Here is a 23,790-nt window from a genome sequence, read left to right as displayed (position 1 = left end):
GCCGTCACCTCTCTGGGGGTTCCAGAAGGAGCAGAGTGGAGCCCTCAGGCCAGCAGCACACATGAGCTGTTTATGGTGCCAATCTGAAGCATCTCCATCCGTCTTCTGGATCTTAACTCCTTCACATCCCGTCAGAGGCTCTCAGAGCTGGGTGTGCAGCAGGTTTCAAAGCTTTGCCTGCTCTGGGAATCACAAACACGTGCTTCCGGAAGCAGCAGGTATTCACAGGCTCCAAGGTTTTTTGCTGCACACGGTGCCATGAAAGAATTATAGTAGTTCTGAGCACTGAACCATTCAAATTCTATTTTAATTTATTCCCAGCTACCTCACAACTCCAGCGTGTTGTTTAGTCGGCGGTGGATGAAAGTAGCAGGAGGTAACATCTTCTGCATTGCTGCAGGGAGAGCGTATCTGAAACAAGGCAGTAAATCCTGGGCGCCTCATTGCCAGAGAGATGCAGACAAATTGGAAGAAATTCATAAGAAGAGTAATAAAAATGATTAAAGGTCGGAGGAGACTGAGTTATGAGTGAAGATTAAAGGAGCTTAATATGCATGGCTTGGCTGAATGATGACTGAGAGGGGAATGATACCCTTCAACAAGTACTTGGAGGGCATAAAGATCACCAGTACAAGGGAGCTCTTTAGGGCGATGAAGGACACACAGCTCAGGATGAAAGGATGGCATCAGGCAAAAGGCTCTCGGCTGCCATCATTAAAATCCAACACACCACTTGTGGGAAACCAGATTCTGCCACATTTACCTAATCAAGTTTCAGTTTTAATCTTTGCCTGTTCCAGGGACAAAGGCATTGTCTTCAATTAAAGGCTGAGCATGAATTCCCAGAGGCATTCCAAGGATGCCAAGAAGAGTAATTTCCCAGCCCAAGTCGGGAAAACAGCAAAGAAGGCATCCAGAGCATCTGAAGGTGAATATACCCTTCACTCAGAGCTGAAGGATGCACAAGACATGAAATTGATGATGTGAATGTGCCTGTTGCCAGGATACCAGGGCAAAATGAGGGTAATAATGCATTTCTTTAAAACGTACACATTCCATTAATTCCGGTGAGAATTACACCAATATTGTAATGGGAGAAGAGACAACTAAGAATAGCAAGTCTTCTTGCGATTTTCTCAGAGCACCAACTCACAGCTTGGAGGTGGGAGAAGAGCTGAAATGATCTCTGGGGGTGCTGGAGGGCTGTGGCAGCAGCGGGATGGGAAATCTGCCTGGAATTCGGCTGAGCCCTGCTCGGTCGAGAGGCTCAGCACAGAGTCCTAAAGCTGTTAAGTACAGCATCCCTATCACCTGCTGGTTTTCCAGGCTCACTGCACGGAAACTCCCGGCTGGATTTACAGGTCCCCACCCGGGGAGTTGCTTCAGCTCCACCACACCTCTGCTTTCCCTGAAAAAAGGGGAAAAAGGTGCCGGGTCAGGCAGCTCTCCTTGGGGAAGGTGGCAGGTCCTTTGTTCCCATCAGCTGGGGGCACAGAGGGGACTGAGAGGTTTGGGGGAAGTTTTGGGCTTTTCCTGTCGCTGCCCACCCCCGTTTCTGGTAGAATTAGGATTTGTTGTAAGGATACTACTTCGTGCTGGCACCCTGCAGCAACATCTCTGGAGAAGGGCTTTGGGAAGCGCTGCCTGGGGACGGAGGTCATGGGAAAAGGGCTCCCCAAAAGCAGCCGGGGCGGGAAGCAAAATCCTCCTCGGTCCTTGCGGGCAATGAACTCCTTCCTCTGCTTTATGAGGTTGGGAGAGAGGAAGCACAAAGCAGAAACATCTGCATTTCTAAGCCCTCGCTGTGAGAATAACCCAGAGATGCTGCTGCTGGAATAGGCACGTGGAGGAAAAGCAGCCCTTTTCCCAGGATTAACATCCCATTACAGCTGTGCTCGGAGGACACAATCTGATTGATTTATCCCAGAGTTAAATCTGGCTATAAATGCACAGCTCTGCTGCTGGCAAACACAGCCACTGGACCTGTCCACCGGATTTCTGCCCCAAACCACAGCCAGTAGCAAGGAGAAAGGACTCATGTGGTTAAAAAAATATCACCTTTCAAATTCACAGGTTTGCACCACTAATTGTGGGCGCGCTCTTCAACACTGCTAAAAGACTCTCCCATCTTTTTTCACCACATAAGCCTGCTCAGAGCTAAGAAATATGTACAAACTTGTTTTAAAAGTGGGATGATTCTTCGTTTGTTGCAGAGTAAGCATGGCAACCAGCAGAAATCAGATTTACAGAGGTGGAGGTCAGGACCTTTCTTTTTATGAAAACCAATCTAATCAGAGATAGCTCTACTATAATTTCTATATTGAAACTTCTTCATTTCCTTCCTCTTTGAACTCTGAATCATGAGAATTAAAGGTCAGTCTTCGCTTTTGGTTTTTGGGTTGTTTATTCTGATTTTTCTTCCTCTGGCAATCATTACAAGAGCATGTAGTGACAGGACAAGGGGTAATGGATTCAAACTGACAAAAGGCAGGGTTAGATGGGGTATTAGAAAAAAAATTTCCCTCTGGGGTTGATGAGGCCCTGGCACAGCGTGCCCAGAGAAGCTGTGGCTGTCTCTTCCCTGGTAGTGTTCAAGGAAGGGTTGGATGGGACTTGGAGGAACCTGTGGTAGTGGGAGGTGTCCCTGCCCATGGCAGGGGCTGGGACTGGATGGGCTCTAAAGTCTCTCCAGGCCAAACCATTCTTTGATTCTGTGATTTTTCCCAGTAACACCGTTCCAGGAGAGGGCTTTATTATGACATTAAAGTTTGTGTCTGCCTCCCCATCTCTCCAGGTAACACTGAAGACGGTCTGTAAGTGTCTGTGAGATGGGCAGACTCAGCCTTCATGGAGTGCCGGGAAGTTTGAGCTACCACGTGTGGAAAACACCACCAAGATTTCTACTCCAGCTGCTGCCTGGTGAGGAATAATGTAAATAGAGACTTCCCCAGGGAACGGAGAGCTTGTTTTCATGACAGCATCTTTGATTTTTTTGTTATTTAAAAATACAGAAAAAGGAAGGGAGTGTAATTACACAGAAATCTGGCTAAGGATAATTGCTATTCAGAGCATCCCACGAGGCCAAAAAGGGCCTTGGAGGGCAGCATGTTTAACTCAGAACAGAAAAGATGAATTATGTGTGAGTATTTTATAAATCACAGGTTTCACTTCTTCAGGGTCTTTATTCTGGGTGGGTTTTTTCTCCTAAAAACCAGGTGAGATTCAGATGTGATCCGAACCGAGATTACGTATGTGGTGCTGTAGGAAATGCGTGTATGTGTGGCTTTTAAAATATTTTCAAAGTTTTCATGTGGTCTTACAGGTGCACTGTCACCTGCTTGAAATCTTTTAATTCGTTTGGCTCCCAGTCAGAGCTGTGTAATTTGTAAACTTCTGTTTTGCATTTTACTATTAAGGTACATATGGTTTCACTGCAAAACAGATTCCCACAGAGCTGGGTGAGTTTTAGACGCTTCTGAAAGTTAAAACCAAAGATGGGCTTGATCACAAAAGGAAGTACTAAAATAGAGAATTCACAGATCTTTCATGCTCAGCTCGTGCTTCATCACTTCAAACGCTTGGAAATAATATTGCTGAGTATTAAACACGTGGATTTAGGCGTAACAGTGTGAGGAGGGAAATATGAAGAGTCTTCCTTTTGATAATATTGGCTTTGCAAGTGTTGCATTAAACCTTTGAGGGCATGTGCTGCATCTCAGAAGGGATGTGTGTGCATCACAGACTTAACAACCAGACTATACATTTACCAATATATTTATCGTCACAGAACCAAAGAACAGTTTGGGGTGGGAGGAACCTTAAAGATCATCTTGTTACAACCCTCCTGCCACGGGCAGGGACACATTCCACTGTCCCGGGCTGCTCCAAGCCAAACCTGGCCTTGGGCACTGCCAGGGATCCAGGGGCAGCTACAGCTTCTCTGGGCACCCTGTGCCAGGGCCTCAAACACCCTCATAGCGAACAATTCCTTCCTAAAACTTCTTCTCAGCTTGCCCTCTGAGAGTTTAACAATTTTTATGTATATTCACTTTACATACATACATACATACATACACACACACACACACTCTTTATATATATATATATATATATATATATATGTATATATATATATATATTTTTTTTTTTTTTTTTTTGGTAGGATCTCTTGTTTGAGAACAAACTGCATTCAACCGAATAGAAGACTTTGGCTTCTTAGCCACCTTTTTTTTGCTGTTGCCATTCCAAGCCTGGAGCAGGGCAGCGGCTGCTGCCTGCAGCCTTGCCAGGTGTGCAGCAGGGAAGGTCGGACTCTCTCCAGCCCCGGAGCCTCGGCAGCATCCGAGCCGTGAATCTCCTCGGCCTGACCTTTCCCTGCACACCCGAATTCGGGATGCCGTCTCCGCTGCTCGCCCGGCACAGCCCGAATTCCCGTCGGACGGCTCAGGAGGAACCCGTCTCGTTCTCGATTCTCTCGATCCATCCCCCGGCGGTTCTCGGGGACCGGGATGCCGCGGCGGATGCCCGGGGGATGCCCCGCATCCCACCGCGGGGGGTTCCGCGGCACATCCCCCGCTCTGCTGGCACCCCATCCCCGCATCCCACCGCGGGGGGTTCCGCGGCACATCCCCCGCTCTGCTGGCACCCTTTCCCCGCATCCCACCCCGGGGGTACCCCCACGCCCCGGGGAGCCGCGGGCCGGAGCCGAGCGGCGGCACTCCGCCTCCCTGGCTGCGCAGCGCGGCCGAGGAGCGGCGGGGCTGCTCCCTCCCCCTTCCTCCTCTCCTCCTCCTCCTCCTCCTCCTCGTCCTCCGCCCCCCTCCCCCAGGGCAGAGCCGGCGGAGGCGGCGGGCGCGGGGCAGAGCGAAGCCGAGGCGGCGGAGGTAGGAGCGCGGGGATGGGATGGAATGGGATCGGGATGGGATCGGGATGGGGGTCCCCAGGCCGCGGCTCCCCAAGTTTGGAGGCGGCGGGACTTTGCGGGAAGTTGGGCGGCAGCAGCCGCGGGGGCACCGCCGGGCACGGCCGGGCTCGGGGGACGCGCGGCTCCAGCCGGGGCGCACAGCACCGTCCCCGCTTCCCGGCGGGCTGGAGCACCCCGGGCTCTGCCAGGACACCCCCGGAGGCGCGGCAGGAGCGGGGCAGGGCAGGGGGACTGCCCCCGGAGCGGCTCGGTGCTCGTCGGGACCCCGCGGGGACAGAGGTGGCGCGGATGCTGTCACTGCCGCGCCGGGCAGGACCCGCAGCCGCGGATGGCGATGGGCTCGGGGCGTTCGGAGGAGCAGGCGCTCGCAGAGGGGCTTTCCTGAAAGAGCCCTTCCATCCCCGCAGCGCATCCCAGCCAGGATCCAGCCGGGCACGGAGGTTGCCATTGGCCGCGAATATTTTTGGGTGAAGTGGGGTATTTCTTAAATGTAAGCTGTCGGCTGTTAAAAATAGCTTCATAGCTGCCGAGAATGCAGGCAAGGTTCAGTGACGGGTTATTATGGTCAGAGTCTGTTAAGCAACAATTCACCCGCTGAACTTTGGCGGTCTCGTATATGGGCTTCTCTTCTTCTTCTTCTTCTTTTTTTTTTTTTTTTTTTTTTTTTTTTTTAATTTTCCTCTGCTCCTTCATTGTACTACTACAGCCGTACTCGGCAGTGATCTGGCTGTTTTAGGCACAGACAGATTTGTAGGTTAATGGGATATGTGAGAGCATTGCTTGGGTGGTGCATCCAAACACCTACCAAGCTCTAAGATTTGTAAATATTTTTTAAAATTTTATTTATTGTATCGTTCTGTGGCCTTAAGTCCCCTTCACACTGACTTCCTTGCATATGACATCAGAATGGTTTCACTTCTTGAATTGTTAGCCAGACCAAAACCCCATTATCATCATCATCATCATCTCCTGTAGAACAAACATGTTCTTTTCTGTTTTGAGACATTCAAAAAAAAAAAAAAAAAAAAAAGCAGAGTGGGCAGCTGGGCACATCACAGATTAAATCTCAAAGTTTGCTGGAACTGTTCATGAAAAGTAAATATTTTTAAGGTTGAACTGAAAATCGTATGTGCTCATTTGGATCAACAAACACCTGATTGAACAGCACTGCACTTGATACTAACTGGGGACTGCTTGATCTTTGGCAGAGAGGGAAATTTCCACCAATAAAACGTCCCCAAATGTACATGAACCATGCATATATATATAGATACATATCTATATATATCTCTGCTATTTATAGACATAGATACTTTTTTATATACAGTCACTTGTAAACAATAAATCTCACTTAAAACCAGCAAGCACTAATGGGAGTAGCTGCCTTGAAGCCTCTTTTTGTCAGTGATTAAAATGTTGTCACACGTCTCATGCCCTGAGAGCTTCTCTGCTGCTGCTAGTGCCATTTCACTCTTGGGCATTGAGTCAAAGGATTCATCTGGCTCTTCACATGCCAAAGGAAAGAAAATCAATTTGAATGCAGAAAGGAGGAAACTACTTGTACGAAGATTTAGTAGTGAAACTACCTTCTTTCTTCATTTTTTTTAATTTTTTTTTTTAATAGCACTGAGATCCTGTGCCTGTGAGTTGCAGCCACCTTGCAGTTCTGAAATCAATAGCAAAATAGTTTTATGGTTCAGATTTTGTCATAGGAGGACTAATCTCGAATTCAGAGTGTTTTATTTGGTGGTTTGTAACAGGGGCATGATCAAACCGTGGAGATTTACATTGCAAAATGCTTAATTCCACTAATGCAATGGAAGGCAGTAATGGATTTTTATCCTCATTGCTAAACTGAAAGTAAGTATCTGGAAATCATATAAATGAGAAGGGCGAAGCAGACTCTCATACTTGAATTATTTCATGTGGTTGAAGGGGGAGGATGAAGGTGTGTAATCCACCAGCAGCATTAACAAGGACGGGATTATGTAGGCATAATCACAGAAATGCAAATAAAGTACTGCTTATGTTATATTTTAACGTTATTTTAAGCAACCTGTGGCAGGAGCTCTGTGAGAATGAGGAGTTTCAGTGGTCAAAGCTTTTGTTGGCAGCCCAGGAGATTTCAGTGTTACTGAAGGTGTTTTTAAGGATGGGCTGTGGCCTGGTGCTGAAGCACCTCTCAAAGCACTGGTTTATATTGAAGATCAAGGGGTTTGGGGGATGGCAACAAACTGTGCCAAAGTTGATGAGTTATTGCTGGCCAACAAGGATTTCTTGTGGAATTCCTCTGCTGACTAGGAAGGGAATCCCTCCTGCTGTAAACCACACTTCCTACACTGGGTTCTTCCTTATATGTCCATGGAGGAAAACCTCACCGAGCTGTAACTCAGGGTTGTGTCACCATTGGGGGCTGATAAAATCTCTCCAGAGGTGAGCTGGCAGCAGAGGGCTGATCTCACCTAAATGACACGTGGATTTAGGAACTTGGAACGCCCAACTGTGCTTCCCTTCCAGCACAGATGCATCACTCAGGTGAAGAGAAGCCATGACATGAACAGATACTGATATCCCCCGCTCCCCCCTAATTGCTCCCACAGTTAATGTATATCCCACATAAATCCAAGTGCTCTTAAATCACTCAGTGCTGCTCTGGGTACTTGCCTGATGTGGAGCACTGTTTCAAACATCTCAGAGGGTTTGCAGATGTACCCTGATTTGAGCTAAGCTCATTAATTGCTGTCTTCAGATTCCCGTTTTCCCCTTTAACCCACCTGTTTTCCTCCATACCTCGCACAGGAAGGGGGAATTCTAAATCCCCCCCCCCATACTCCTTGGCTGGAGTTGTGTTGCTCATCTGGAAGAATACAAAGTGCTGTGGAAAAACATGGTAGATTTCCAATATGAGAGCATTTTTTTCACTGCTTCCCCCCACAAATTAGTATTTTGTTACCCTGGTTTTTCTGAGCCTTTTGATTTTCTTAAATAGAGTCAGATATTTTTAGTTATTGTACAATATTAAGAGCAGTTTTCTACCTTTCTCACAGATGTAACATAAACAAATCCTTTGTTTTTCATTCTCTGTCCTTTGTTTGCATATTTCTAACCTGAAAACAGTTGTAACTGACAATTGGTCTGGCCACTGAGGCTGAGGGGTGGAAACCCCAAAAAGCCAATCTTCTGCTAGACCCACAAATGTATAAAAAGTAAAGAAATAAAAAAAGGGGCTCTCTTCCTTCTCTCGGCTCTTTCAGCTGGGAGCTGGGATCGGAAGGACCTCTGCCTTGCGAAAATCTCTTGTCTGCGTGTGACTGCTTTGTGTGTCTCGGTGACAGTATTTCTTTTTTTTTGTTGTTTTTTTATTTTGTGAAGTTTTTCTTGTTGACCAAGTGTGGTGTCAGATCTGGAGTCTAAATACAGCTATTCAAGGGAAGGGATCTGTAACCTCCTGCAAGTTCTTATTTGGAAGCAGCCTGAGTTGCACCCATCCCTCCACTTGCACTGCAATTTCACTAAAACAAACTGATGATCTGGAGCTTTGCTGAGCCGTTCTCTTAAAAAGTTGTGTGGCTGCCCGTGTATCTGACAGGAAACGTGTCGTGTTTGTCCCCACAGCCTGTTGGGTTGTGTTTCCTGGGCTCAAAGGCACGATTACAATTCTGTCCTGGTGCCTGGGTTGGGTTTTTACAGGCGAGGGACACAGGGAAGCTCCCGAGGAGGGGGAGAGCCTTGCAATGGGAGCACTGTAATCCTTTGATTACACAGCTGTGCCTGATGTGCCACTGAACAGCACTTCAGGGGCAAGCAGTTAATGCAGCTTTTCCGTGGAATATTTGTTAATTTATGTTACACCTGGTTTCCAGCAGCTGTCGAACGTGGCTTGTAAACTTTAGCTTTGAGGAGTGTCCTCCGAGGGAAGATAAGCAGGTGGTGCCTTGCAAGAGGAAACAGGGGGAAAAACGCTGTCCTGGTGGGTACTGGGGGCTGATGGCAGTGACAAGGCAGCTGTGGTGAGGATGAGAGGCCAGATGAGGTGGTGGATGTGGACAGAGTGAGGGACCCTTGGCACACTCTGTCCCACTGCCTCTGTCCCGTCTGGTGGCAGCACACCAGAGGTCGCAAGACAGAATCTCAGGCTGGTTTGTGTGGGAAGGAGATTTGAAACTCATCCAATTCCAACCCTGACACCTTCCACTGTCCCAGGTTGCCCCAAACCCATCCAGCCTGGCCTTGGACACTTCCAGGGATCCAGGGGCAGCCACAGCTGCTCTGGGCACCCTGTGCCAGAGCCTCACCAACCTCACAGGGAGGAATTCCTTCCCAATATCCCATCCATCCCTGTCCCCTGGCAGTGGGACCCATTCCCTGTGTCCTGTCCCTCCATCCCTTGTCCCTAGATCCTCTCCAGCTCGCCTGGAGCCCCTTCAGGCACTGGAGGGGGCTCTAAGATCTCCCTGGGACTGTCCCCAGGCTGAACACCCTCGCTCTCAGCCTTTCCTCGCAGGACTGATGCTCCAGCCCTCTGATCACTCTGGCCTGGAGCACCTCTCCTGCCTGCATCAACCCTCCAACCCCAACCTATTGCCTCTTCTCATTCCCAGATCCATCTTCCTCCAACTCCCACAACAGCCTGAGCTGCCTGAAGCACTCGTTTCCCAAACCTTGGCACCTGGCTGCTGATTTCTTTCTGACCTTGCAGGAATGAGGTGCTCCACCTCAAGCCCAGACACATTTTTGGAGCTCCTGGTGGTGTGGATCTTCCCCTGTTGGTTTGGTGAAAGCAGCCACAGCCCCTGCAGTGTTGGGAATAGTGGGGGCCATGTGGCTGCGTCCTGTGCCATGGGTTTCCTTGGAAATGAACCCAATCCTGGTGGGATAGAGTGGCGTGGAAGCAACCCAGGCTTTTATTTGTTTATACACCAAGCAGCACCAAATACACACTTAATAATCTAAATCTGACTGTGCCATCATTTACTCACCAAATAAGCACAGAGTTTTATAAATAAATGGGGTTTTAGGCCAAATCTGCATCTAAGGTGGGTTGTTCCTCACTAAAAGGTGCAGATCTGTACATAAATAACAAAATACTCAAACTGACATTTTCCATATTTGCTTCATGCCTTCCCGTAGGAAAAATTAAGTTTCACAAGAAGATATTTTTTTCCAGTAGAAAAACCTTGATTTTCAGTGTGGGTGAATGTACCCTGCTATCTAACCATAAAATTAGAAAAAAACTGACGAGCGTGAAAAAGGCTTTTGTATTATTATATTTTACTTTGGTTTTGCATTTATTAGTGTTTGGCTTAAACACGACAAGTCTAATTTAGGCTTGTAACTTCTCAGGATTGCACAGAATAGAGGGAAGGTCATTTCTTTCAAATAAGTCATTGAGTTACAGGTGAGTTTGAGCTGGGAAGAACTCTGAGGTCAGACAAGAGCGAAGATAAAATGTAAAGTTCAAAGTCATACAGAGGAAACAAGATAAGACTGCTTTGAAAAATGAAAAAGTCTGCAAGACACAAAGGAAAAAAAGATTTATGTGCAGCATGTGTACTTAGGAGATGGAAGAAACCTCGTAGTATTGAAAGAGTGCTCTGAGGGTGGGCAGCACATGGATGTGAGTTTGTAATATCGGATGGTTTGCCCAATTTCAGGTCTTGGAACAGCGTGGAGGAAAAGCACTTAATTAAAGTGCTTTAGAACTGGCACTGGATGAGTAGTTGGATACCAACAAGTAGGAGAGACCTCAGGAAAAAAAAGAAAAGTAGCAGAAATCAGGATTCTGGAAGGTTTTGCCCATAATTTGGAGGAAATGTATGAGCCCAGTGTCAACCTCGCTGTGCCTAAATTGGGATATAATGGTCTGAGTGCCAGAATTTATTAATCAATAGAAAAAGGACTCTTTGACTGGTGCAGCCAGGAGGTTTGTCTGTGTAAAGCTGGAAATAGGAAGGAGTGGAGAAGGATGGTTTAATGGTTTATTAGGAGAATGTATCACATAATGAGATGGGTTTGCCTGCAGGCCCAGCTCCTCACAGGGGAGCTTCATCTCCTGAAAATTCTTTAACAGCTCTTAAAACCAACATTTCCTTGCAAGCCTGTCCAATACCTTATCTGATATTCCTTCCTAGCCTCTTTGATTTTGGTGACTTTTTAGTTGTAATTTGTCTTTTTTGCTTAGCTCTGTAGATACTAGGTAATGTTAAACAGATATTGGTAACGTTAAGTAGATTAAATGGATAATGAATCTCAGAGTTTTAAGTTCATCGTTTCCTGGATGTATTTCACTGAGCTAGGCTGGTGATTGGGCTCCTGCTCTTGTCTTCCACCCCTTCCTAGTGCATTTTTAGGGCTGCTGCTGTACAGCTCATCCTTGGGATTGCTGCAGCCTGAGGACATTTCCTGGGGCTGCTTCTGGGAAGGATTTTGGGTGCTGCTGTTGCAGTGGAAGAGGAGCAGGTTTTGAACGTGTCCATCAGGCTTTGAGCCCATGCCCAGGCGGTTCCAGGGCAGGAATCAATACTGGTTCACACTGTCAGATTCACACCTTTAGGATCAGGGATTCTCTGCCTGCTTTGTGTCTCCCTGGAGCTCTGGGCCGGGATAACACTGAGACATCTGGGTTGTAACTGCATCTATTGCAAGCGATAAAAATTCAGATAAAAACCCTGCTGCGCATTGAGGACTGCCAATAGAAACTGCAGCACGAGATGCAGTGATGGGCTCTTAATTTAAGAAGACAAAAACATGTTCTTGAGCACTCCAGCATTGAGTACTACAGCTTTATGCCCTGAGCGACTCATCGGAGCCGTTCGTAAAGTAAATAATTTAGATGAAAAGTTTCATCAATTATAAAGCTCTGAAAACAGCTTTTCAGGCTGAGGATTAACTTGCCTGAGGATCAGATAAGGATAAATCAGAATGAAACAACTATTGCGCTTGACATTTAGTATTAGAATTACTTTGTAAAGCTATTTATACTACCTTTAAAAGAAGAAATGAGATGTGAGAGGTGAGCAGAAGGGAAGAGCAGAATCTGAGCTGATCCTCTCTCTCACCGAGGAAAAAGGAAATAAAAATTTGTCTGACATCAGGTGATTTTAGATAGGCACATTTTTAACCCTTCAGAGTAGATTTTTGAGCATTACTGAGGAGATCAGCAAAATGAAAAATGCACAGCAGAGTAAATGCAATCTAGATTGGTATCCATTGAAATCCCACGTGGATTTATCTGACATTAGGCTAGATCAGGAGTAATTCACCTTTTGGGTTTCCCTGGTGTGAGGGGGACCAGACTCCTGTGGCAGTGGGAACAGTTTTCCAGTTGTTTTGGAGGAATTCAGAGCCCATCTGCTCACCAAGGAGTGTGGCAAGGCTGGAAAATCTGGGTAACCCTCCAGGGCTTTTAGTCAGGGAGCAGCTTTTGCCTGCAGTCAGTAACTCTCTCAGATGGGTTCCACTCACCTGCTGCTCATTCCTGCCTTAGCTGTAAAAATTGAGAATTCTCCTGGTTTAGCATCAGTCAGAATGTTGCAGTCACTCATTTTGGTGTAATACAGGGGAATGCATAAAAAGCCTCTGCTGAGTTTTGATAGTGTTTTCCTATAATGATACCCATTAAGTGGGTGTAGTCATCTCTCCAGTTCTCCATTTTTTTTTTGTCTTGCTGTGCTGGTACATTGGATAATAAATGAAAAGAACAAAAGCAAAAAACAACCCCCTTAAAAATGTGCCGTTAAAATGCTGATAAATATGTAAATACTAACACTGTCTTTTTTTGACTATTACAATTCCTACATTCTAAAGCTTTCCGAAATGAACAGGCACTTTATGACAATTAATATTGATGCATTAAAAACATGCCTGTTACTGAAACAAGAGCATCCCATCCATCATCACCAAACATTTTACAGTGCAGAACTTTAATACCCCCCTTTCTGTATTTTCAAAGATAGCAAATAATTCCGAAATAACAAATATCATTAAGTTGCATTTAACAAAAAACCTTGTAAGGTTTCAAATGAGATAACATAAATGCTGTGTTCATTCCAAACAGCAATTCTCTGGATGAACCTCTGGCTTCATTAAAGTCAATGAAATGTCTTCCTGCTGACTTCAGCATGCCAGCATTTCAAAAAAAAAAAAAATTGAAATGGGATCTTTAAAAGTTTTCTTCTTGATGAGTGGCTGGAGCTAAAGCCATTCAGCTGTGCTTTTCTGTGCATATGTTATTTAGCTCAGCCAGGAGGTCTCAAGGTGAAGATAATGTCTGGTGGGGACGAGGGAATGTGAGCAGGAAATAATATTTCTCTTTGAAATAATCCATCAGTAGCTGTGCAATCCCAGAGGCCCCTTTTTAAGGAGATCTTGCAGATGTGGAGCCCCCTTTGAGTGCTGAGGGAAGCCAACTGTGCAGGTGGACATTCCTCTTAAGGATATTCAGGCCTTAAAAGTGATGGAAAAGCCCCAACGTCCAACTCTTTTATTGATTGCACGGCTGCAGGGCGCAAGTGCAGCGTTCAGACGTGGCTTTGGGGACATTTTTAGCTCTGTCCTTTTGGCACCAGGGGTTTCTATGCAGCAATTGAATAGGAGGAAGGAATTAATTTGATTTAGCCATGTCAAGCAGAAAATGAAGTTCCTCCTTGCACATCCTTCGAGGAACCCTCAATGGTCTGGATTTAGCTGCCATCCGCTCCATTTTTACTGGCATATTTTTGGATTTCCTCTGCTGATAAATATTTAGAGTCTGTTTATCTTTCATCTCATTTCTGTTACATGGTGCTTACAGATCTTTTTTTTCCCCCATAAATACTTATTACTGCAGAAACTGGTGTTGCAAGCCTCGATATTGCAGCGCCAGCAATTTTGTAATTTTAATTGAGGCTGGCTGACAGTACTCCTATTAATTATCCAGGAGAGGCTTATGGCTTTCTAAAAGAGAAGTGTATTTCTGGCTGGAGGAGTTCGAAGGGGAGTTGTAATTGCTTTATGTCTGGAGTGCAGGTTTAGGTGCAGGAGGCTTGGCTGGATTAGATGTGGCCATTGCTGAGGATCAATAAAGCATGAAAAGGGGAAAAGCTGTCTCAAATTTGTAAAAGTTGTAGCCACCAGGACGCTGCTAAACTCAGAATGAAAAATGCAGCTGTTTCTTTTGGGTGCACTTAAAATCCAATGAAAGACAATTCAGGGAGACCTGAGTTGGTATTAATTACATTGAGCATGTGAATAATTGGAGCAGGTGGAGGATTTCCTTCACAAAATTCTGCAGAGCTGTTCCTCATAGCCTGGCTCTGTGGGATTCTCACTGGTGCTGCCCAGCTAAATCTTAGTGCTCTTTTCCTGTGCCTTCCAAATTGCTTTGTGGAGTTGTGCTTTTCCTGATGTGAATATGACAGTGCCACTTTAATTGGATAACAGCAGCTGTCACCCTGCAAGAGGGACTGTGATGCCCAGGGGCCTCAGAAGTATCTCGGCAAAAATAAATAAATAAAACCTCTAAAAAGCTTTGCTAAGAAGCAGTAAATTTAAAAATTGATTTGGTTAACAGCGTTGAAATGAGGTGCCTTACTCTATTACAGCATAAAGCCACCAGATGTCACTTATTTTGTGCACCACTGTTCTGGGGAGAAGCATGCCCTTGGCATGGGAAAGATTAAAAACAAAAAGGGGCAACTTACTGTAAGTGGCTTTGTTTCTGTTTGTGTTCCTAATTGGCAACTGTCTTCCTTGATAAATATTTTCATCTTAAAATGGATCATATAAACTAATTTCTCACAGATCAGACAGACTTTCATTTTTTATGAGCCTTAAATGTCAGCAGTGCCATTTCGAGATTCAGTCCTTAAGAAAATAATTAATAGGCTTACTCCACCTTCAGAAGTGGAAATGTACATTTTACGGATAAGATGGTTTTATTTTTATGAACTGTTCCATCATTAAAGACATTTAATGGTGGCTCACACAGATATTCATCTTCAGCCAAGTTAAAAGCAGTGAGAGGAGTTTTAAAACTGTACAGAAGTTGGAATTCCTTGTGGAGAGGGAAAGGAATACTTCTGAAATCCGAGACTAGCATCTGCTTCTAGAGTGGTGCAGTTCATCCTCAGGGTTTCCAGGCTTTAAGGAGAAGTGGAGCAAAGGGAGGTGGGGATGTGTCTCTAAAGGGGAAAAACAACATTGGTACCCAGTGCAAAGCTGGATTTCCTGGCTTGGATGGGCATGGCCAGCATCAGGGAGCCTGGAGGAGGTGACAGTTCCTCACTATTGAGGGCCAGCACAGAGTTCCTTTTCCTGGGTGTGTCCTGCTCCCTTCCATTACCAGGGATGCCAAACTGAGAGCTGCAGGCCCTCTTTCTGCTCCTGGGCAACATAACCCCTCTTGCCATTTCATTTTTTTGGCCTGTACTCAAAGGCAGCACCATTAAAAAGAGGAAATTTAATTTTCTGGACTTGAAGCAGAAAGGCTGAAAATTGAGTGCTTTTGTGAAGAGTAATGATTAGTGATTTTTTTTCCCCAGCGGTAGTACTGTCATTTATTTTTTACATTTTAAATATGTCTTCTCCCTCAGATTTCAGCTTGGGATGGAGTCCTACTTGCTCTGTGGATCTCATGCAGGTTGGAGGACGTAAATCCACAGCTCTGAGTGAATGATGTGAGAGTTGCTCTCCAAATAATTTTCCATTTCAGTCCTCAGGAGCAGCTGTGCTGAGAGGCTACCTGCCTTCATTTTTCATCTGAGGTGAAAAATGTACTCTAGCATGGCATTCTCTAGCTGGAGGCAGCGTACATGACACATTTTCCCCTCCCTTTTTCCTCTGTGCTTGAGCAAAAATAGAGGTGAGCAAAACACTCCCTAACTAACAGAAACAGTGTTCCCTTCTAAATGCAGAAAATTAGTGTTTTAGCACCTCGTATGAAACCAATTATATTAATTAGGTCTCCAGTTCTTAACTTGGAGTTGTTTATGACAGGGAGGGTTTCATTTCCTACAGCAGGTCTTACACTGCTGCTCCTGAAAGTGCCATCTGCCAGCTTTGGCCCCAAAAAGTGCTGCCTGCCACAATTGTGTAGGGAGATTCTGGCACAGCTCTGGGATGGGGAGCATGATTGTGGCTTGGGAAGCTGGGAAAATTCACTTTCCCTGTCTATTGAGCTTATGAAAGGCTGAAATTCGTTCTGTTTAATATGGTTACTGGGGCGAAAGTCAGAGTCAGTGCTGTCTGCCTTAGATGGTTTATTTAGAAATTGGATTGCTGGTGGTTTTCTAGCTTGTGTAACACACATCTGAATTTCATTCAAAATCCCTCAGTTCCCAGGTAATGGGATTCTGGATGGTGAGTTAGGAGAGCTAGGTTTTTCTTGGACTCCTACCATTTTATTGCAAATTATATTACAGGTTGACACTTGTCAGAACTCTGTCATTTTGTCACCCAGAGATGGAGAAGCACCTTTGAAAAGCACTCTTGAGATTTGATGTTGGGAGTCACACACCCTTTCTGGACCATAACCAAAACCCAAAATACATTTGAGTGCTCTCTGGCCTGAGGCTCCTGTGTGTGGCACCAATGGTTACAACTACATTTCTCATTTAATTTGTTTTCACCTTGGGGAGAAGTGTCTCTGTAAAAACACTGATAAAACAACGCATATTGTATTTAAATGTCCATGTTTGGATAAAACATTTTGTCTTTTCCAGATCAGTTTTGTTGGCCCTATATCAGTAACCTAAAGAGGAACAGTAAGAATAATGTCAAATGCACGTTTTCATATGCAAAGAAAGAAACCCATATAATTGTAAGGTTTCATTCTGATTTGCTATTCTTTTCAAAGTGTAATTTAAACTACTGAGCCATGCAATAAAGAAACTGAGGTGTGTTATCAGGGTATGATTTATTTTTTCACTTAATGAGAAGAACTCTGAATTTTTTGAGTTCTGAACTTCTGTAGTCAGTTACTTTGATTGGAAATGGTTTGGATGCTGAAGGCATTTTCCTGGATTTCATGCAGGAAAACTGCAAATTAAATCAAATGATCCGCAGTGAGACTTCTCTCCTGCACCTAGGATGGTGTTCTAGAATGCCTAATTTTCCACATACTGGTGAAGTAACTGCCATGAAAGGAGCAGGACTTGGTTATTCACATGGAAAAATCGTAGAGTCACAGCGTGCTTTGGGCTGGAAGGGACTTTAAAGCTCCTTTCATTCCAGCTCTCCCACTATCCCAGGCTGCTCCAAGCCTTGTCCAACCTTTCACTTTTTGCCCAGGAGGGCCAGAGATCCCATCCCTGGGTGCCTTCCCTTGTGGGCTCTGGTTTGGAGCTTGGCAGAGCGTGAGCTGCTCTCCTGCAGCATGGAGGAGATGCACCAAGGGATCACACTCTCGAGATTCCACCTCCCCCTTGCCAGCAGCAGCAGAGAGAGGAGCTCCTGGAACAGTTCTCTGGCCAGAGGGTGGAGGTTTTCACGGCAGGGGCACCGCAGCAGTCCACGATGCAAAAACCCAACCAGAACAGCCGATTTGGCCTCAGGCTCAGGAGCGCTCTCCCAGCTGGGTGACGGGGCTGGAGTGCTGATCACGGCCTAGTGCTGAGGGCGGCAGCTTGAGGGTGATGGTGGGACTCAGTGATCCTAAGGGTCTTTTCCAGCCTTGACAATTCTCTGATCTGGCTGCTGAATTCACCCAGGAGCTGTTGTTGTTGAAGCCAGGGAAAGCCAGAGCTGTGGGGTGTGTGGGCACAGGAGCTGTGGGGTGTGTGGGCACCAGAGCTGTGGGGTGTGTGGGCACAGGAGCTGTGGGGTGTGTGGGCACAGGAGCTGTGGGGTGTGTGGGCATTGGAGCTGTGGGGTGTGTGGGCACCGGAGCTGTGGGGTGTGTGGGCACCGGAGCTGTGTGGTGTGTGGGCCCCAGAGCTGTGGGGTGTGTGGGACCCAGAGCTGTGGGGTGTGTGGGCACCGGAGCTGTGGGGTGTGTGTGCACCGGAGCTGTGGGGTGTGTGGGCATTGGAGCTGTGGGGTGTGTGGGCATTGGAGCTGTGGGGTGTGTGGGCACAGGAGCTGTGGGGTGTGTGGGCCCTGGAGCCGTGGGGTGTGTGGGACCCAGAGCTGTGGGGTGTGTGTGCACAGGAGGTGTGGGGTGTGCAGGCACCAGAGCTGTGGGGTGTGTGTGCACAGGAGCTGTGGGGTTTGTGGGCATTGGAGCTGTGGGGTGTGTGGGCACCAGAGCTGTGGGGTGTGTGTGCACAGGAGCTGTGGGGTGTGTGTGCACCGGAGCTGTGGGGTGTGTGCACCGGAGCCGTGGGGTGTGTGTGCACAGGAGATGGGTGTGTGGGCCCTGGAGCCGTGGGGTGTGTGGGCCCCAGAGCTGTGGGGTGTGTGGAACCCAGAGCTGTGGGGTGTGTGTGCACAGGAGCTGTGGGGTGTGTGTGCACCGGAGCTGTGGGGTGTGTGGGCATTGGAGCTGTGGGGTGTGTGTGCACCGGAGCTGTGGGGTGTGTGGGCCCTGGAGCCGTGGGGTGTGTGGGCACCAGAGCTGTGGGGTGTGGGCAGCGTTGCTCTTTGGATGTCTCCTGTAGAGGACATAAAGCAGAGTGGAAGAGGCTGCAGTGTCCAGAACTGCTCCAGCCCAGCTGCTGAGTCACATTCCCAAAGATTTGATGGAGTACGTGGCATTTCTTGGCATTTTGTTGCACGTTGCTGTCTTTAGCTGGGGGCGTGGGGTGATCTTTGCGGGAGACAATGATTGATACAGCTTGTGGTGGTACCTGCTGTGCTTTTTAAACACTGTTCTTGAGGGTGGAAAGTGTTGAGGAGGCTGAGCACAGGACAATGTCTTATTCCCAAAACCATACTGCTCCTTTTGGTACCCACTAAAAAGCAAGTCAGTAGCATTAGTGATAGGACAGCTGAGGACAGAGCTGTTTTTCACATTTCTCTGGATCTGAGGCGCCAACAGAAGTGTTTCCTCTTCCAGCTTGATGCATCTGTTGGGCTGAGCTCTTCTGCTGGCCAATAACAGCCTTTTTCTCTACAGTTATCTACATATAATTTGCAGATTTTATTTATCATTGTTTCATTGTGGCGAGGTGTCACTTTTGAGAAATGAACATTGCATTCCTCGAAGCTTGAGTCCTCACTTACCTGATAAGGCTTTAGGGGTTTTCCTCAGTGTTGTTATTTAGGTTATATAGCAGGGCTTGGAAGGCATAAATGGAAGCCATGGAAGCCATCTCTTCCAGCCTAAGGCACCCCAGGAAGCTTTTATGTCAGTGTAGTCCTTGCTTCAGAAGGAGATTAAGGCTTTTCTAATTTATTTCACATTAAAAACATCCCCTCCAAATGTATCAGTATGCTCTTGATGCCATCTCAGTCTCCTGTGTGTTTGAGAGCTTTGAATGCATTAACAGCCTAAACCAAGTTATTACATTAATCTCATGAAATCAAAGATTCATACCTTTGACTCAAGGTAAACACCATCAGCAACAGAGAAATTTAACAGATGGAAATGCATTTCAAAACTTGGGAGGCATTTTTGCTGGAGATTTTTTTTTTTTTTTTTTTTTTTTTTGTTAGATATGTTAATTCTGCTAAAGTTGGATTTTGTAAGTTCCTGCAAAGTATTTTGTGGGGTGTATTCTGGAGATGCTTCTAGTTCTTTGCAGTTTCATAATGTTAGCACAGTTTCAATCTTTCTGCATTAGAAACTCAGCTTTTTGGGTTATCATTAACAGTCATGCATCTGTTCTTGAAGATCTGGCTGCCAACTGCAGCTGATGGAATTCGTGTCACTTCGGATTCCTTGTGTGCTGTGCCTCAGTAAAGGGTTTATTTGAAGCACTGGAACCTGAGCTCAGAACTCGTGTTGGTGCCATTTCAGCTGCAATGTCCTGTAGCGACTCTGTGCCTTCCTCTATTTGTCTGGAACCAAATACATCAACAAGCACTGCTGTTTAAAAATAAAACCTCATTTTACTTCCCACTGCTCACTTTTTGTGCTCTGCTGCCTCTGCGGACATGGGGATTTTTCATGGGAGTGAGAGCTTTCTGGCTGGAGCAGAGCATTTGGGGGCAGTTGTGCTCCTTTTCTCCTTAGAACTCTGGGCTGTCTTAGGAGATGCTCTGTCCCACAGAGCAGATCTTGGGGCATCCTGGTCCCAGGCATCCCTGTGTAGCTCCCAAAAGGTGTTCAGGTAGGGATCAGTAAGGATCTGAATAAGGCACTTTTGCTGTCTCAAAGCTCCATCTGGGGTGGGCTTTGTCTCGTCAATTTCTCACTTCAAAACCTTAAAAAGTGAATTTTGAACCCTCTTCAGCTGAAGCAGAGGGATAGTGGAAGGTTAGTTCAGGACAGTTTCCCAATAACAGAAGCTAAGTAATTAACATATCCATTGGGAAAAAAAAAAAAAAAAGGTCTCTTGGAGCATTTGCCTTGGGTTTCCTCTGCCCACAAATAAAGACCATCTAGTTTGCTAAGCTAAATGTTGTCTTTATATTGCAGAAAATGTTGCAGAAGAGGCAGGGTGTGAGGGAGTGCATGCCAAATTTCTCTTGGTACATTCATCATTATGCAGAGTTAGAGTTTTGGTTTGCTTTTTTAATTTCTTTTTCCCCTTGGTTTCTTTTCATGGAGATTGAGTTAAGAACATTCTCAGATTTTTATCTTGTTTGTTTACAATCTGGAGGCCAGCTAAGTGTGGTGTAAGGCATGAAAAGGTATTTGTGGTTGTGTTCTTTCCAAGTGGAAAACAAGCACACTGAAGCCAAACACGGGAGAAACCTGAAGGAATAGAAGGTCAAGTCAAGGGAGTCAATGGTTGAGTGGCTGAGGAACAGATTTTCTTATTATTGTCCTGGATGGGACAATATTTACTCACTGGGTTCCATACTTAGCATGGAATATTTTCCCCTTTGTCATGGCTGTTGTAAACTGGGGGCTTTGTGCAGTTGCAATATTTCTGGGCTGGATTTTACCCTGTTATGAGAACAGCATCAGGAGCTGTGGTATTTTTGAGAGGCTGGTGTCAGAGTACAGTGCATCTCCTCTCCTCCACTAGTGGAAATCAGTAAGATATTCGGATTTCTTCGAAGCTTTTGATAGAAGTGTTGTTCTTTAGATGAGATGACATGAAGATAAGAGAGGACAATCACGAGAGTTTAATCCATTATCAAATGGCTTTAGGTTCCACATCAAGTGTATGCTCCGCCAACCACCATACCTCTATAGGCCACAAAGCCTGGGGTGTAGAGCTGCAGAAACTTCTTCAGAATGATGGGATCTTATAACATCTTTAATAAAAATTTATTGCATTTTTGTGTAGTTAAAAAGCACAGACTACAGAGGAGTGAGTGATGGAGCCCAAGCCTTTGATGAAACACTTAGGAATAGTGGTAGGAGACTTTGGAAGTAAATGTTGCTTGACTTCTGCAGAATAAACACTTTCCTAGGAAGCTGGAAGCAGTATAATGATATTATATCAAAAAGGTTTTGCTTAATTAGGTGTAGCCAGCGGTTACCTACAAGAATTTTATCTGGTGATATTTTAGAGATAACTAATTAGAAATTTCTTGAGAACGATTACAGCTTTCTTGGGTTGTTCACTTTGGGCTCTGAGTCTGCTTCACTTTGTAATAAACAAAGTGATTTCTTGGTTAATGGGCTGAGGTTTATCTGATGTGTCATTGCTTAAAAAATTAAAGTTGTTGAACATTTAGAAAAGTTACTACTAGGCTTGGAACAGAGCTGGGTTTTTTTAAAAGTGCTGAAACAAAGCCCCAGTTGTGATTTGGCATCAATGAATAGTTTGAGTTGAGTAATTTTTGTTTGAATTTACAAGAAACTTTAATGACAGACTCTAATGCTGAGTTTGTCTTTTCAGGATGCAGCTGTGTATGTTTCCTTTCACCCACTCAGCACTAGATGAAAGATGAAATGCCCTATTCATGAAAAAGCACTTACATGGTACTTATGTACAGATGAGATACATTTTTCCATCCATTTCAATGCATGTCTCACAGAGAAGGTACCATATATGAGTCACAACAAAAAGAATTCAGATGACTCTGTTAAGATAGTAAAGTTTACGGAGAAAATTCGGCTTGGGGGTGGAGGAAAATCCCTTCCCAGCCACTAAAAATCAAATGAGCAGCTGGGAGCATTTACGTTGCTTTAGAATTGCCATAACTGTATTGTGTTTAAAGCAAAGCTAAGCCACATGTAGCATGGATCTCCTTTCAGAAAAAACTGCTTATATATGAAGTGTGAAGGTGTATCAGATGAATTCTAGTAGATACCATTTGGCTGCATTATTGCATGCAAAACCATTTTACCACAGCAAGAGATAAACAGGCACCAAAGGCATTACGTGATGCAAATGCTATTTATTCCATATGATGTTATTCATCCCTCAAAAGCAGCCTTAAATTAGCAGCTGATCTCTCACAGCCCACAGGATCTAGCAATTTGTGCTGCATACCCCTTGAAAAGTGGCAGAAAGTATTAGAGATCAGATGGTGGATGGAATATGTTCCTCACTTTAAATCAACCTGAGGTAGCAGCTGCTAAAATCCAGGAAAATCAGATGTGTAAAAGGAACAAGATGGTAATCAGAGTAACTCATAACTGTGAGTTATGCCTGCTATTTTGCAAGGCTGAAAATGCTTGGCAGGACGTTGGAAATACTCTCAGAACATTTTTTTACCCACGTACTGGTTCTGGACCAGTAATCAATGCAAGAGACAAAGAGCTGGGCTTAAAATAACCCTTCAGCACTGACAGATCCCTTCCTGCAAATCCAACTGTGCTACAGCAGCTCCCCACCTCTCCCCTGGGTAAGAGTCAGCTGGCACACTGATTGTGAGCGTTTATTTTCTTTTGCACAGTGAAGTGATTCCGTTATCCCAGTTTGCTCCAAGCCCTGTCCAGCCTGGCCCTGAACACTTCCAGGGATGGGGAATCCACCACCACTTTTTCTCCCGTTCAGGAAGAGGGATGAAATCACTGTGCTGCCTTCAACCTAACTGAGCTCTGCATCCAGGGAAAACCTTGTATCTCTCTCCAGGAAGTCGCTCCAGAGGAGCTGTTTGAGTAAATTGCAGCAGTATCTTTCCAGAGAGTCAATGAAGCGGCCTTGGGAGACTGAAATTAAACAGGATTCACACTGGATAGGAAGAAACAGGTAACTACAAAACAGCTGGGTTTGAGATGTAAGCTCTGTCAATACCAGACCAATTCTCTGCCTTGGGTGTTTTCTGGAGATAAACACTTACTTATTTCTGATTACAGCCTGACTGCAGGGCTTATGAGAGCTGTATTTAGAGATGATTTTTTTTTCTCCCTCTTGCCAACCCCCAAACCTCTTCAGTTTGTTCGATAAAAATAACTGCAGTGAAAGAGCTTCATAACAGATTCAGCCTTCGTGCTCTGTGGTTCCCTGTTGCACTCGCACACAGAACAGGAATTCGGCTGATTTGTGGGATGAGAGTGGGATGTGTTCCTTGAAAGAGCAGGCAGGTAAGAATTTCTATTATTGTAAATAATCGTGATGTCCTGTGTTGGAAGTGAAACTTCAACAGCTGTTTGGTCTTGTTAAAAATGCAATACAAACATTGGTGGTGAGACCAGCATTACCACATTGACTTTCTGCACCTGAAGTTGTATTTCAGGTTATTTCTGTGGCTTTTATTTATTTTTTTTTTCCCATATAACAAAAGAAAAGTACATAGGGCAAATTTAGACTGAAAAATTCTCAAGGATATTAAATCATTGCAGGGATTGTTTGACCTTCTGCCTCTGTCTCTATCTTATTTTGGCATTGGTGTTTCTCTGGACATTTAAGTAGAAGCACATTTTCTTAAGAAGTGGTAAAAAT

General features: G+C 45.4%; 1 protein-coding gene across 2 annotated transcripts in view; it reads left to right on the top strand.

Moving 5' to 3' along the window:
* Window positions 1–4,817: 4,817 nt before the first annotated feature.
* The window catches only part of CHST15 (carbohydrate sulfotransferase 15), a 45,712-nt gene continuing 26,739 nt past the window's right edge, over window positions 4,818–23,790 (top strand). Inside the window, exon 1 of one of the 2 annotated variants that reach the window (XM_040072048.1) lies at window positions 4,818–4,883. The gene's annotated coding sequence lies outside the window, so the exon portion shown is untranslated. Of the gene's footprint in view, window positions 4,884–22,880; window positions 23,098–23,790 lie in introns of those variants that run through there. The other variant, XM_040072050.2, reaches the window with a different exon arrangement.

The sequence above is a fragment of the Hirundo rustica genome, chromosome 8, assembly GCF_015227805.2.
Source record: "Hirundo rustica isolate bHirRus1 chromosome 8, bHirRus1.pri.v3, whole genome shotgun sequence".
NCBI lineage: Eukaryota > Metazoa > Chordata > Aves > Passeriformes > Hirundinidae > Hirundo > Hirundo rustica.
The sequence above is the reverse complement of the archived record's forward strand: the minus strand, read 5'-3'. Positions and strand labels throughout refer to the sequence as shown.